At 39.9% G+C, this 14,501-nt stretch overlaps 1 pseudogene; it reads left to right on the forward strand.

The window, feature by feature from the left end:
* The window catches only part of LOC143683369 (farnesyl pyrophosphate synthase pseudogene), a 31,369-nt pseudogene extending 21,956 nt beyond the window's left edge, over positions 1-9,413 (forward strand).
* Positions 9,414-14,501: the final 5,088 nt, after the last annotated feature.

Genomic DNA, 14,501 nt, shown 5'->3' on the forward strand with positions numbered 1-14,501 from the left:
GAAACCTTTTTTAGGAAAAAAATAATGATTTCCCTCTACCTCAGGGGTGTGTGTTTTACATCTTTTAAAAATCAAGGATGTATCCTCCCATTTCAGTGCCATAATAGCTGTTACCACAATTAACTGGCAGCCAGTACTAAACCATGACTAGGTAATGCATTTTTTTGCATTCCTTAGAAATGGTTAACTAATAAGAGGCATAGTCTCTCCTATAAATTCAAAAGTTGCCATATAAGTAGCTCAGAACCCCTTATTTGAATTTTATGAAGTCGATAAGGTTTTATCTTTATCATTTTCAGATAAAACTGTAAGAAATTGCAAGAAAATTTGAGCCTATGGTAATGCGTATTTAATCCATCCACAGTGTAACTGCAAATCACTCCCGCTTAAGGCTCAGCAGAAAAGCTACCCCGGGGACCCACAGCTGATTTGACAACTAGAATTCTTCTGTGCCAATTAGTATAAAAAAATTAATCCCTGGCTCACCCTCTGTGGGTTTTCCTCTCATCTCAAAGGATAGCTAATTGAGGAACAAACAAGTGAATTTTGTTAGTGAGTTGTTGATACTGTAATTCCAGCTCTGAAAATCTATGGACCATCAGAATTAAATTATTAGAAATTACACTTGCTTTGAACCAGTGGTTCACCATGTTGAACCGTTAGGTAAACATATCAGAGGGGTCCCATTTTTGAGTTATTTTCCAATTAATATCTAGGACATACTTTTAAAATTAGAGATCACTTAATTGGTTTTAATAAATGAGATTCTACTTTTCTCCTTGACAAAAAAAGACACTATTTCCTTTTTCATTGTTTATTTCCTCTCCTAGTATGCGAAACTGTTATGGATTTTTTCCCAGTCTTCCCTCAAAAGGTACACTATCCTTTTAACTCTATCTTGATAATATATTTTGTATATTTTCTTTAAAGATTAAAGAAAATCTGTTTATGTCCTATTATGTTTAACCTAAATTAACCATGAAATTCATGGTTTTTTCAATTTTTCAATTCATTGTTTTTCTCTAGTTCATAAGATAAACAAAACATTGCCAAATATAACAATATATATATACATACATAAATATATACACACACAATATATATACAGTTTTGATTAATAGTTATATAAGTCAAAACCTGAAGTAAATTACACCATTTTAAAGGAACTTCTGGCTGTCAGATTTGGATTTTTCATGTACTAGTTCATTTGCCTTTAATTAAAAACACTCCGGGAAAATCCTTAGGAAAAGTCTACGGATGACAAGAGGTGATTTTACTTTGGTTATACAGGACTTATCTTCTCAATTAATTATAACCACACTGGGGAAAGTATGACTCTTGAAGCTTTTAACATAACACTTTGGACAAGAAGAGTAAAGAAATTAGCAAAATTACAGAGACTGGCTGACCTAACTCAAAGAGGAACTAATTTATCATTAGACAATTTTTTGGACACAAAATGTAATAAGGTGAGAGGAAATAGTTCTGATTTATATACAGCTATAAAACAGATTATTTTACCATCAAAAGAAGATATTTTAAAAATTCTATCAGGAAAAAAAATCTTAAACAACAGAAGGTTTTTGAGGAATGAAAAATAAGGAGCTTAACGGTTTTTGTCTATAGCCAAAGGAAGGCATAATTCCTGTATTTCAGTCTACTTCGAATGCAGCTATGGTTAGGAGACCAAGTATTCTGGCTTCTAATCCTGGTTCCATGATTTACTAGCTTTAACTCTGGGGAAATAACTTAACCATCTATTCTCCAGTTTCCTCACCTGTAAAATAAGAGTGACAGTATCTACTTCAAAGGGTTCTTGTGAAAATTAAATGAAATAATATTCATAAAACATTTTATATGGTGCCTGCATATAATGAATGCTATAAATAAGTGTTAGTTATGTTTCCTTCTGTTCTTATTAATGTTTTAGGAACGTTCTTATGAATTCAGCTTGTGTCTTGTTGCCTCTTCCCTTTCGTCCATCTTCTGTCTCATTCACGTTGGATTCCTCTCTGTCCCCATATGCACTTTGCTTTTCTAAGTTTTTTTTCAGCTCTAATGCTCCGCACACCTGGAATTCTCTTCCTTGCCTGCACTGTTTTTTCTGTTCTCCCCGTCTTTCACAGCCCATTTACAAAGCACTCCTAACTGCTGCTGCCTGCATGCATTCTCTTCAAATTGCCATGCAGTTAAGAATTTAATATTTCTGGTACGTTAATTCTGTCTGTCAAGTTAGACTTTGAGAAATCATACAGCAAGTGGATCTTAGCATGCTTTCCCTTCCTCATGGTGCCCAATCTTTCACTGGGCAGAGAGCGGACCCCTTATGAATATCATTGATGGGTTTATTATGTTGGTAGTTTAATGAATGTACCCATATGCATTTTTTGCCTCTCTTTATGAAATAATTTAGGGGGAATAAAACAACATATTTAAGTTGTGTCTTATTTATGATACTTGTTAGACCAAGGAATTTAGCCTGACAGCACTTTCATAAGCCATTTTAATAAAATGCATGAAGGTTTTGTTCTTATTCCAAAGTACCTTAAAAATCGAGTTGGGGGTGGGGGTGCAGGGGTAGTTCAGTGGTAGAATTCTTGCCTGCCATGCGGGAGACCCAGGTTCAATTCCCAGTCTGTGCACTTCCCCAAAAAACAAACAAACATGCAAAACAAACAAACAAAAAATTCAACAAATGGTATGGCAATAACAGGATACTCATGGAAAAATAATGAAATGTGACCCCGTTATATATATAAAGATTTAGTTGGAGAGATAAAAATATAGAGGAAACAATTAGGGAACAAGAAGACTTTATATGTTATGGCATTTTATAATCACAGAATCAGTTCATAAATGATACTGAAATGACTAGAAAATAAAGCAACATATGATAAGGAGCTAATTGTATGGGGCAAATTACAAGTGCAAAAGAGTTAGAAAGGAAGAGATGTTTAATAGTTAGGTTCATGTGTCAACTTGGCTAGGTGATGGTGCCCGGTTGTTCTGTTGCTATGGACTTAAATCATCAGCATATGAATGTCATCTATAGCTGATTACATTCGTGGTCAGTGAAGGGGAGAGTGCCTTCCCCAATGAGTGAGACTTGAAAGAAGTCAGAAAGGAGAGAAGCAGATCAGCACAGCTCTGAGAAGTTTAGCACAGCACAGCACTCCTTAGCTCAGTGCTCAGAGCAGCTGAGACCCAGATATTTGGAGATACAGAAAATAATCACCCCAGGGAAAGCCATTTGAAATGAGTAGCCTAGGAGAATGCCAGCAGAAGTTCTCTCTTAGGCTTGCTCTGACTAAAGAATCTCGACCCTAGTATCATAGCTGAAAGCTGGCTGCTGGAAGTTGAACCCATTGGCCCTAGTTTTGTCGGACCACACAAGACCAAGTGTAATCCCTCTTCCACATGACAGCCCTTCAAATAGCTGAAAGCAGTTACCAGTCTCACTGAATTTCCCTCTCTCTAGCTTAAGCCATATGGCATGTTATCAAGGCTCTTTCTCTCCTGATCATGCTCGCCTGCATGGGGCCCACCTTGTCTATCACTGTTAAAGGGTGATGTCCAGAACTAAATATAGCTTCCAGATGCCTACTGACAGGCACAGCAGAGTTTCAGCGACAACGTCTCTTCTCCATCCTGAGCCCAGCTCTGTACTGCAGAAAAGCTAGGCTAGCTCCCTCCTTACTGAACCACTGGCCAATAGTATTACCCTATTCTACTTTTTTCACAATAAAACTCTGGTAACAGGACAATAGCACTTCCATAATTTAAAGACATTTGGAGGTCTTTTATTTTCGATATGCATTTCAACAAAATTCCATTCCTTAGGAAGACATGAAGGTATCAATTTGGCATCATTCTAGCTCAATTTTTGCCAACCTCGTCCCCACCCTTATTCAACTTCTATGTACGCGAAACAAGTGCTGAGCTCCTGTGCTTTGTCTTTATTCACTGAAGAAACATTCAGTAATTACTTTTTGCCACCTAAGAAATAACCCCCCAAATTAAATGCTTAATTGAAACTTAATTAAAATTAAACATAAAATACAACAACCATTTGTTTAGCTCATGATCCTATGATGCAGCAAATTGAAATGGGCTCATCTAGGCACTTTCTAGTCTGGGCTGGGCTTGGCTGATTTCAACTGGGCTCACTCATCAGTCAAACATCAGCTGATGGGTCAGCTGGGGCTGACTGCTCCATGGTGGCCTAAGGTGGGGTGTCTGAGATGACGGTTCTCTCTCCATGGGTTCTCTCATTCTATAGCAGGTTACTTCAGGATTTCCAAGCAGTGAAAGAACAAGCCCCAATAAGCAGGGATTTCTTAATTCCTTGCTTTCATCCTATTTGCTGTGATACCATTAGTCAAAGCAAGTTAGAGGTCCTGGCCAGATTCAAGGCATAATAGATTCTACCTCTTTAGGGGAGAAATGCAAAGTCCCATTGCAAAGGTAATGGAGAGAAAGAATGAGCAAGCTTTTTTGCAGCTACCTTATTCATTCATTCACAAGCATTTATTGTGCATCCCCAATATGTGATGCCTTGTGAGAACAGAAGTTAATAAAACAACACAAGCACACGCACACACACACACACACACACACAAGACCTGGTCTGCCTTTATGTTGAATATTATCTGAGGCAATATTTAACATGAGAAAACTGTTAAATATTTAAGACAAAGCTGTAAAATAAAAGTATCCCACAGCAAGGCAATAGTATCAGTATGGGGTAAGTGGAAGGAATGTATACTTACCATCTCTGAAGCAAAGTGGTCTCACCTGGGAGATATTTGGCAGTGTCTAGAAACAGTTTGGGTTGTCATAACTGGAAGGTGAGAGCTGCTACTGGCATAGTGATAAGACTCCCATGCACAGAACAGCCCCTCACAATAAAAAACATTCTAGACCCTGGGGATGCATAAAATGTCAGTAGTTCTAAGGTTGAGAAATTCTCTTTTAGCCAGAAGATTCCAACCAATGCTGGCAAACCTGGGCATGATGGTTTCTCCTCTCATTATATGCTGCCTGCTTTCAATGGTTCCTTTTTCTGGAAACTACCAGGAAAAAAATAAAAAGCATTTCTCCAGACCCTGTGATCAGAAAGCCCCTTTCTTCCTGAGGCCAAGCCCTCTCATGGGAATTAGGGGTGCAAAACTGAAAATGGCTCTGTCTCTGCCTTCCAGAATCCCAGAGTCCATGAGGGACAGGCAGCTTTCCCATGGCCACACCCAGACAGGCTTTTCCTCCATGAATCCAGCCTTTGCTGGAACCTCTCTTTTTTATCACAAATGTTCATTGACTTGAGTGTCTCCCATCAGACAACAAAATTCTCTTGAGGGGATTCATCTTATTCATCTCCGGACCCTCAGGGTCTATAAATGTTGTTGAAGGAAAGTGCTTGAGAAGAAATCATCAAGAGCTCTTCCTTCTATTCACCACATGTTCAATAAGTGAGCTATGCTGTGTTTGAATCCTCAAAGATTTGTGAAGCAGCTTATTAGAAAGTTTTTTACATCTACATATCCAGGAATTTGGCACCACCATGTATCCCCAGTGAAAAGACAAAAGGAGAATATGGTTTGTTATTCTCTTCATATAAAATTAAAACTTAACAAAGTGCTTCTCTGAATTACCAGATCTGCTGCAGGGAAGCCTGGCCGTGTACGTGGTCCTTCTATGCCACCTAAGGTGATCACTGCTTTTACATCACTGAATGTGTTTTCCTAATGCTTGATTTGTGAATTTTTCTTGTTTCTTTCTTTTTCAATAGTTAACATGCCTAAAAATACGGTTTTTTGCTATTTGTTTAAATAAGTAATCTTGTAACATTTTACTCCCACATAGTTTAATAGTCATGGAAAAGCTGTCAGTTAACAATAATTCTTCCCCACGCAAACATCTGGCCTAACCATTTAACATTTTGAAATAAGTAATACTTATTAGTAATACTTACCTAGACTCTGTTTGGGCACCATATTGGGTGACAGCTTAAAATTCCAGCCTCTATTCACAAATCTGGTTGCTGTTTTTTACTGAGCAGAATTCACTGGATGGGAATTAGAGTTTAATTTACTACAACAGACCTTTGCCTTCCAAAATTCAAAATAATGCTTGACGCTGCTTGGCTATATATTAAGCGGAACCACAGAAAACAAAATGGGTGTGGATGTTGGACACAGGGGAGCCCAGGGAATTTTGGGCTTGAACTGAATGACATGTTGGAATTAAAAACTGTTGTAGGGTGGGCAGTGTTGGTGCAGTGGCAGAGTTCTCACCTGCCATGCGGGAGACCCGGGTGTGGTTCCCAGTGCTTGCCCATGCAAAAAAAAAGGTTTTAAAAAAGAATAAAAGAAAGGCAGACAGAGAAGCAGAGAAGAGATACGGGAGGAGGTGCAGGGAGAGGAGTGAATGGGGGGGAGGGGAAGGGAGGGGAGGGGCCATGAGGGGAGGAGAGCAGAGAGGAGGAGAAGGAAGGAAGGCATTGCTGAAGATACTCTCAGGAGTATATTTTGTTCATGTAATCTCTTGGCATCACTCCCGTTGGTCTCTTTGGAGTAGAATCCCAATGGAATAACACTGAGATCTTTTAGGTAAGTCTTATCTGATTCTCAAAGTTTTAGTCTGCATGTGTGCCCATTTGTGACAAGGACTGGCCAGCTACCAAGCCTATACTGTGGCTCAGAGAAGATATATTTCTCAGCGTCCTTGCAGAGACTAGGTTCTGGGCAATGGAATTTCAGTAGAGGTGAGATATGCCACATGCCAGGATCCATGCCCCCCCTACACACACACACACCCTCCTCACTGCTGGCTCAATCCTGATGAGCAGCCACCTTGGAAGCCTGTGCTAAAGAGGGCAAAGTCAGAGCACAGAAAGGGCCTGGGCTTCCAAACCATTGCAGAGATGCCTAACAACCATAAACACTCATTTCAGACTTCTTAAAGAAGTTTCGTAGAAATAAACAATTGTGTCGATTTACTGAGAAAGTGGCTTATCCATTGTAGCAGCTAATGTCATCTTAACTATCACATGATCTCTCTTATAAAGCATTCTCTAGAGAGCTTAAGGGGATGGAGGGGATTCATAAGGGGGAGCAATAGATGACAGGTGATACATTAATATATTAATTCTTCTTTCAAAAATATTCCTGTTGTGTGTAGTATTATTCTAGAAAGAGTAGTGAACAAAGCAGGCAACATTTGTGCCTGCAAGGAGCTTACATTCTCATGGATGGAAGGGGGACAGATGAATTAGTATATAAGTAAAAATACAGACGATCTCAGAGAGTGATACATACTATGAAAAAATACTAGGAAAGAGTGTAGAGAGTCCTAGGCAGGGAGCAGGGGTTTAGGGATGTGACTCACTGCCGACAGCCTTGTGGGTTACCAAGTCCAAGCAACTCCCAGGTTCACTGAATTACAAAGGTGAAAAAGCCTAATAAGCCTAAGGAGCCACCGTCCTGGTGGTTAAGAACAGATGGTGGTGATAAGACCAGAGTGCCACGGGTGGGCAGATGGGATAAGGGTCTAAAAGGATCACTCAGAGATTCCAGGGCCCATCCTGCCATTTGTCTCACTCCTGGATATGGTATTCTATAAGAATGTTTTTAGCTTTAATGATAAGAAAAAAGTAGGTGTTTATATGGAATGCAAAAATTGGCAAGCAGGATTAGTGAAGAGAAACTGAGCTGATAAAATCTTCTACTTGAAATGTTTACCTTCTACTTTGGCCCATCCACATGAAAGAAATTTTAAAGCTATATAGAACTGGAGGGTAAAAATTTTCAAAGGCAAATATAATTAGAATTCATACCCATATTAAAAATAATGATAAAGCAATGGACACACATTAGTCACCATTTCTACACATCATAAGAAAACAATTAAGGTCAGAAGCAAAAGAAAACGATAGGTATTATTTAAATATTCATGTGTACCTTGCTTTAAGAAAACTGAATACATAAAAACTCAATCTAGTAAATCAGACAACTTAGGGAGTGATTTTAAAAAAATAAAAGGATTTATTCTTGTAGAAGAGACACTTAGGATTACTTTAAACACAGAATTAACTTTCAGTTGGGGCCTATCACAAATATATAAAAACTTGACAAGCCAAGGACTTTTGTAGATAAAAAGGACATCATACTTAGCAGAAGATATTTTAACATGAGAATTTGGAAAATCACTGAACAGGAGCACATTCCAGAATCATCCACACCCATATATTTTATGTAATACAGTATACATAAGAACATTTTTTCTCAGATTTTTGGGGCAATATAAGTAATTACAATATTCATAGAATACAGTAAATTGAATATTCTCAAACATTCATTTTAATAAATATGGGCCATGTAAAATATGCACAATATTTCTCCAGCATAGGAATGGTTCCTGGAAACTGCACTCTTGGGAACAGGAATTACCATCTGATAGTACTGACCAAGGATGAGAATGGCACCCAGAGACAGGAGATACTATCACCCTGCTCAAGTAGATCCTGGAGAGCAATGCCATTGGAGACAAGTATAATTGGGGTTTGACAGTGCTGGCAGTTTACCAGGAGCTGGAGGAGTCAAAGAAGCAGGATCCGGATAGTTTCCAGAGGAACCTAACTGTGGGCTGGTATGTGGAACTGCTCCAACCTTGTTTCCTGATGTCAGACGACATCATGGATTTATCCCTCATCTGACAAGGACAGCTCTACTCGTATCAGAAGCCATGGGTTTGGATGCCATTAATGATGCCATGTTGCTGGAAGCATGTGTCTATCATCTGCTGATGCACTACTGCCAGGAGCAGCCCTATTATCTGAACTTGATCAAGCTGCTCCTGCAGGTTTCCTCTAAGACTGAGATAGGGCAGACACTGGATCTCATCACAGCCCCAGAGGGCAATGTGGATTTTAGCGGATTCACTGAAAAGAGGTACAAATCCATGGCCCAGTACAATGCAGCTTTCTACTCCTTCTACCTTCCTGTTGCTGCTGCCACATACATGGTGAGCATGGATGGGGAGAAGGAGCATGCCAATGCCAAGAGGATCCTTCTGGAGATGGAGGAGTTCTTTCAGATTCAGGATGATTAACTTGACCTTTTTGGGGACCCCAGTGTGACTGGCAAGGTTGACACTGACATCCAAGACAATAAGTACAGGCGGCTGCTGGTTAATTGTCTGCAATGGGCCTCTCTGGAACAGCTCCAGATCCTGCAGGACAATTACCAGCAGAAGGAGGCTGAGAAGGTGCCCAAGGTAAAGGCACTCTACATGGACTGGAGCTGCCACCTGTCTTTATGCAGTGCTAGGAAGACAATAAGAGCTACTTTCTGGGCTTCATCAGACAACACTCTGAGTCCCTGTTCCCAAATACCTTCTTGGGGCTGGTGCACAAGTAGGAAAAGTGACTCAGAGACTGAGGGCAGGAAGGAGAGGCTCTTAATAAATCAGTCTAACCATAAAAAATATATATACATCTAGATAGCATGTACTGTGTTCTTAATCTTTGCCAAGCACAATACCACATATTTTACAATAATCATCTCGTTTAATCCTGGAAGTGGGTACTAGTTCTAGTAGATCATTCTACAGTCTGGAAAATGAAACTGAGAAATATTAATTTCCTTTCCACAAATCACACAGAGGAGTAAATATATTTTAAACCCAAGCAATCTTAGACCCATGCTCACAAGCTTTCCTCAAAAGACATATCATATAAATAAAACAGGAGTAAGGTTTAGCAAGGCCACCATTATGGAATGGGGCTGGGAAAAGACCAGCAAAATAGTCAGAGATATCAGAGATTGATATCTCTGCAAGATTTTCAAGCAGTGGCGCATGATCATTATCCACTTAATCACTCAACAAATGTTTATTGAATGCCTACATTGTGCTAGCATTATTCTTTTCATTGTGGAATCAAAGTAGAAGTGTCATCTTTCTCCCATGGGCCTTATGTTTTAGTGGGAGAAGCAAGATGGACAATAAATAGGAAATGTATACCTACGTATATGCCTAAGAAAAGTGTCAGAGTAATAAGTTTTACGGGTTTAATTAAAATCTGATGATGTGCCCTCCACAACCCCTGACCAGCCTGGCATGAGCTGGCTGCACTCCCTGTGCACGGGAGCATGCACAGAATGCTGTGGGATATCCACCAAGTCATGTTGCTGAAACAAGGTATTGGTGCTATGGAACATACTGTGCAGTGCCCAAGTCTATGAGGAAACTGTTGCCAGAGAAGAGGGGCCATTCCTATTCATGTAAATAAAGGAATTCTTAGGGCAATACGGGCATGCTCAAGAAAAGATAAATGGTGGAAAGGAGCAGGGAAGACCCTACACTATGTTCTGGAGCTATTCTCTAAACTCATTGTATGGATAAGCCTTGAAGGAGAGCATTTGCACAAGTCAATCTGCAAAGACTGGGAAAAGTGTTTACTTTTTTCCTTTATTCTCTTTGTTTGTGCTTGTAGATCCTGGCATTCCAGGAAAGTTCTGTCATAATCCTAGCTGGGTAAAAGCAGGAACAGATGCCTCAGAGTCTGAATTTCAGCAATAATACCTTACAATTAAAAAAAAACATGTTTCAACAAAAGATTACAAACCATACAAAGAAACAGAAATGTACGTCCCAGGCAAAGAAGAAAATTAAAACATGAGAAACCATCAACAAGGATGGCTCAACTGTGGTATCCAGTTTTTTGCGGTCAAGCACTGGCCTGTGTTTTACTGTGAGGGTATTTCATAGGTGGAATTTGAATCTGCAGTTAGTTGATTGCATCTATCATTGATGAAGGAGAATTCCTTAGCAATGTGAGTAATCTCCTCATCCCTCATCCAAAAGATTGGAGGTCTTTAAAGTCAAACCTGAGGGTTTCAGAGGTCAGAGGATAATTTTATTCCTCGACTTTAACACTAGCTCTTGCCAGAATTTCCAGCCAGCTAACTTCCACTGGGGAATTAAGTCTAAGGACTCAGCATCACCACCTCTATCAGAGATTCCAGCTTGCAAACCATGCTCTTTCTCTGGGGAACCCTGACCAATATAACTTATGAACTGGAGTCTGAAATACCAGAAATAGCTGGCCATGAGAACTTCAGGGAGAAGAGCAGTCCAATCAAAGCTAACCAGGCAAGGTCCTTAAGATGGGAGAAAAGTATGGCTGGTGTCATTATGAGCAGTGTAGAGAATCTCTAGGGATGAGATTGGGCAGAGCAGCAAAAAGCAACACCCTGAGAAGGAAATTGCATTTCAGAGTGCAACGAGAAGACACTGGAAGTTCATACAGAAGGGTGAAGTGGTCCAATTTACATTTTAAGGGCATCATGCAACAAATTGTTGAATGGAGGCAGTTTTATAAGGGGCAAGAATGGAAGTAAGAAAAGCACTAAGTAGGCTACTGAAAGAATTCAGGTCACGAGAAAAATGACAATGATTTGGACAAAGGTGGTACAGATGGAGATGGGAAGTCCGTGGATGTGTCTCAAAAGTAGACACAGCAGAGCTTGCTGATCCAATTGAGGATCAAGGGAGAAAGAGGAATCTGGGATAAGTCCTTGACATTGCACAGGGCTCAGATGGAACAAGAGATGAGAAAATACCATGTTCTTAGGTAAGAACCTCATATCTGAAGCATTTCCAAATTATACACAAAAAGAAATAATAATCACAGGAAATACATATGTGGCTGTCGTTCAAACACAGCATAATAACAGTCTTTAAAAACCCATTACAGGATTGCTATATTTGTTGTTCAAATGATGCCTGGAGCCTGACCAGGGAATTCAGATGAAAAAGTAACAGGCAACACAAAGCAGACTCCATAAAAGTCAGAAATGCAGAAGTTAAGCTAAACACAAGCAACTTCACCTCTCTCATATTATATTTAAGCCTGGGTGATTCGTATTTTCATTTCATTTTTATGAGAGCATTTGAATAAGACTTTGGAGGATTTTCTTCTAGTAGATACATCAAAACTTACCCCCTTAAATGAATATTGGCCCCTCTGAGTAACCACCCAGGGAGAGAATAAACTTATTCAAATGGTACTGCAATTGCTCTATTTTTTTTCAGGGTTGTGGGCAGTTGGGGAGGAGGGTGAAGTGGCTCTTTGAGGTTTACTGCAAGAGTCAGCTGCACATTCTCCGAGCAACGAGCCTGTGTCCTTGGACGGTGAGTTTATTTCGAGTCAGCCCAACGTTGCACGCACAGAGGCTGATGAAGTCGAGTTCTGTCGTTGCTCTAAGGTGTTCTCGCAAAGAGCGCAGGGATGAGCCGAGCTCATGCGGTGCGCAGGCGGACCCTGCCCCCGGGCGCTCAGAAACGTCCACGCCATAAGCCTGATGGACAGGTAACCTCGTGTGTTGAATTTTTACGAGGAAAGCCACAGATATCAAAGAACAAGTCTGTACCGTATTGAAGGGTGATTTTTTTGGTGTAATAGTCTTTCTCAGGTCAGGGATGGGGCTCATTCCACTCCAATTCGGATAATTTTTTTTTCCCATATCATCCTATATGTGACATGTTTTGTCACTGATTCCCAATTTTTAATATAATATGTCCACACATCTTAACCAGAGAGCGGCGGATCCTAAGGAGGCTTTTCTGTGTCTGTTCTTTGGCACAAAATGCCTGAACAACTTTTCAGAACTTGCCTAAATTTCTGAGTTTCATTTTAAAGAATGCATTTGCATCTTTGTCTATATTAAAGTCTTCAGCTGTCATTCTCACAGTTAAATGTCTGACCTTTTCAAAGGTTCTGTGGCTCACAGTGTAAAAGGCTGTGTGTCCCATCATTTTCAGGCACCTTATTTTTTTTCCCCCAAAATGCAAAACAATTGAGATTACTCTTTCTCATAAACTTCTTTTGACATATCTAGTATCTCACTTGCATATCTGATCAATCGCACATGAAAAAAAGACGAATTAGTTGCTTTCAAAAACTGCCACTTTATATGTTGTCACAAAGCAACGTGTAATTCTCTTCACCCCCTCTTGCTGACACAAGAATGACAAGCCAGACATGCTGCTGCAGTGGAATAGGAATCTTTATTTCTCTGTCCCAACCATTTGGATTTAATTACGTTTGTACTCATATTTACCACACAGGATAAATTAAATAGTCACTTAATTTTCATTTTGCTTAAGCAATCCCCCCAAGAACCCCTGCCAGACCTAGACCACACCACCTTTTCCTTCTACCCTCACAAAGAGTTAGCATTTTGAAAATCTGTTACTTGAAGGGAAGATGTTCATTAGAGTATGGTGGAAATCAGCGTTCTTTCCAAGAGAGAGAGGGAGGGGAAAGCTGATATAATGGGACAAAAAGATCTTGGGGATACGCCTCCAGAAAGACCTCAGTGATCACTTACTATGCCTAGAAGAGAGTCCATTCTGGAATGGAGGTGTAAGATGTTCTAGATGGGTACACTCGCTGGACTGCAGATCAAACATTGAACTCTCCTACTACAAATGAATATTTAGAAGGAAGAGAAAAAGACACTTAACAAGCCCTTTGTGGTTGACATGTACAAGGGCAGGCCACACCATTTGGCTAATTTTATCATTAACACAAATTTATTAGTTTCATACAACTTGAGATCAACTAAGAAGTTCATTACCAAGACCTATTTTTAATTTAAAAGCATGTCATTCCCACTTAAAAATACATTCTCCTTTTATTTTCAATACTATTCCTTAAAAGAAAAAAATAGTGAAAGTCTGTTAAGGCAAAAACAGACTCTGAAAGCTACGGTGCAGAATAAGTTTATTGAGCTAAGTGACATGAGTCAGCACACAACTACAAGAAAGTTACTGCTCAAAGACAAGTGGCTGGGAACCAGTTCATATACCTACTTAGAATAAAGAAAGGGTATGGAGGGATGGGAAGGAGGAGGCAAGGAAGAAATGAGCTATGTGAGTTGTTTGGAGTCGGATGTCCTTCAGTCATGGGCCATCAATTGCAAGGACTGTTTGCCAGGTGTTTGTAGGAGTGGGCTTATCTAGGGAAAATAAACACACTTGCTGGGCTTGTTTATTACAGCTCCTCCCTTCTCATGGAGGCAGGGGTCTTGATTAGCACTGCAAAGGGTTATTGGTAATGTCAGCCTCCCTCTGTTATTTTTCTGCTTCTGCTCTGAAAGTTTCCTGGGAAAAGAGAGTTTGAGAAAGTCAATGTGGTTGGTAAAATTATTTACCATTCCATTTCCACATTCCCTCCTTTTGGTCAAGGGAATCTGGAAAGTCCCCCAAAACCAAACACTAGTTTGGGCTCTATGGCTTGGTACCCTAAAGCTACAGGGGATAAGGGAAAGAGTTTAGTGGCTTTGAAGCTTTGTGCAATGACGTTGGTGCTGATCCAGATGAAAATGAGTTCAAAGAGTAGAATGATGATTTAACATGATCCGTAGTGAGAATAGGGAATACAACCTGGAGGCAGCAGGCAGAAACCCCTTGATTGATTCCCATATGTCTATGGGTTGCTT

Source organism: Tamandua tetradactyla, chromosome 5 (assembly GCF_023851605.1).
Source record: "Tamandua tetradactyla isolate mTamTet1 chromosome 5, mTamTet1.pri, whole genome shotgun sequence".
Classification (NCBI taxonomy): domain Eukaryota; kingdom Metazoa; phylum Chordata; class Mammalia; order Pilosa; family Myrmecophagidae; genus Tamandua; species Tamandua tetradactyla.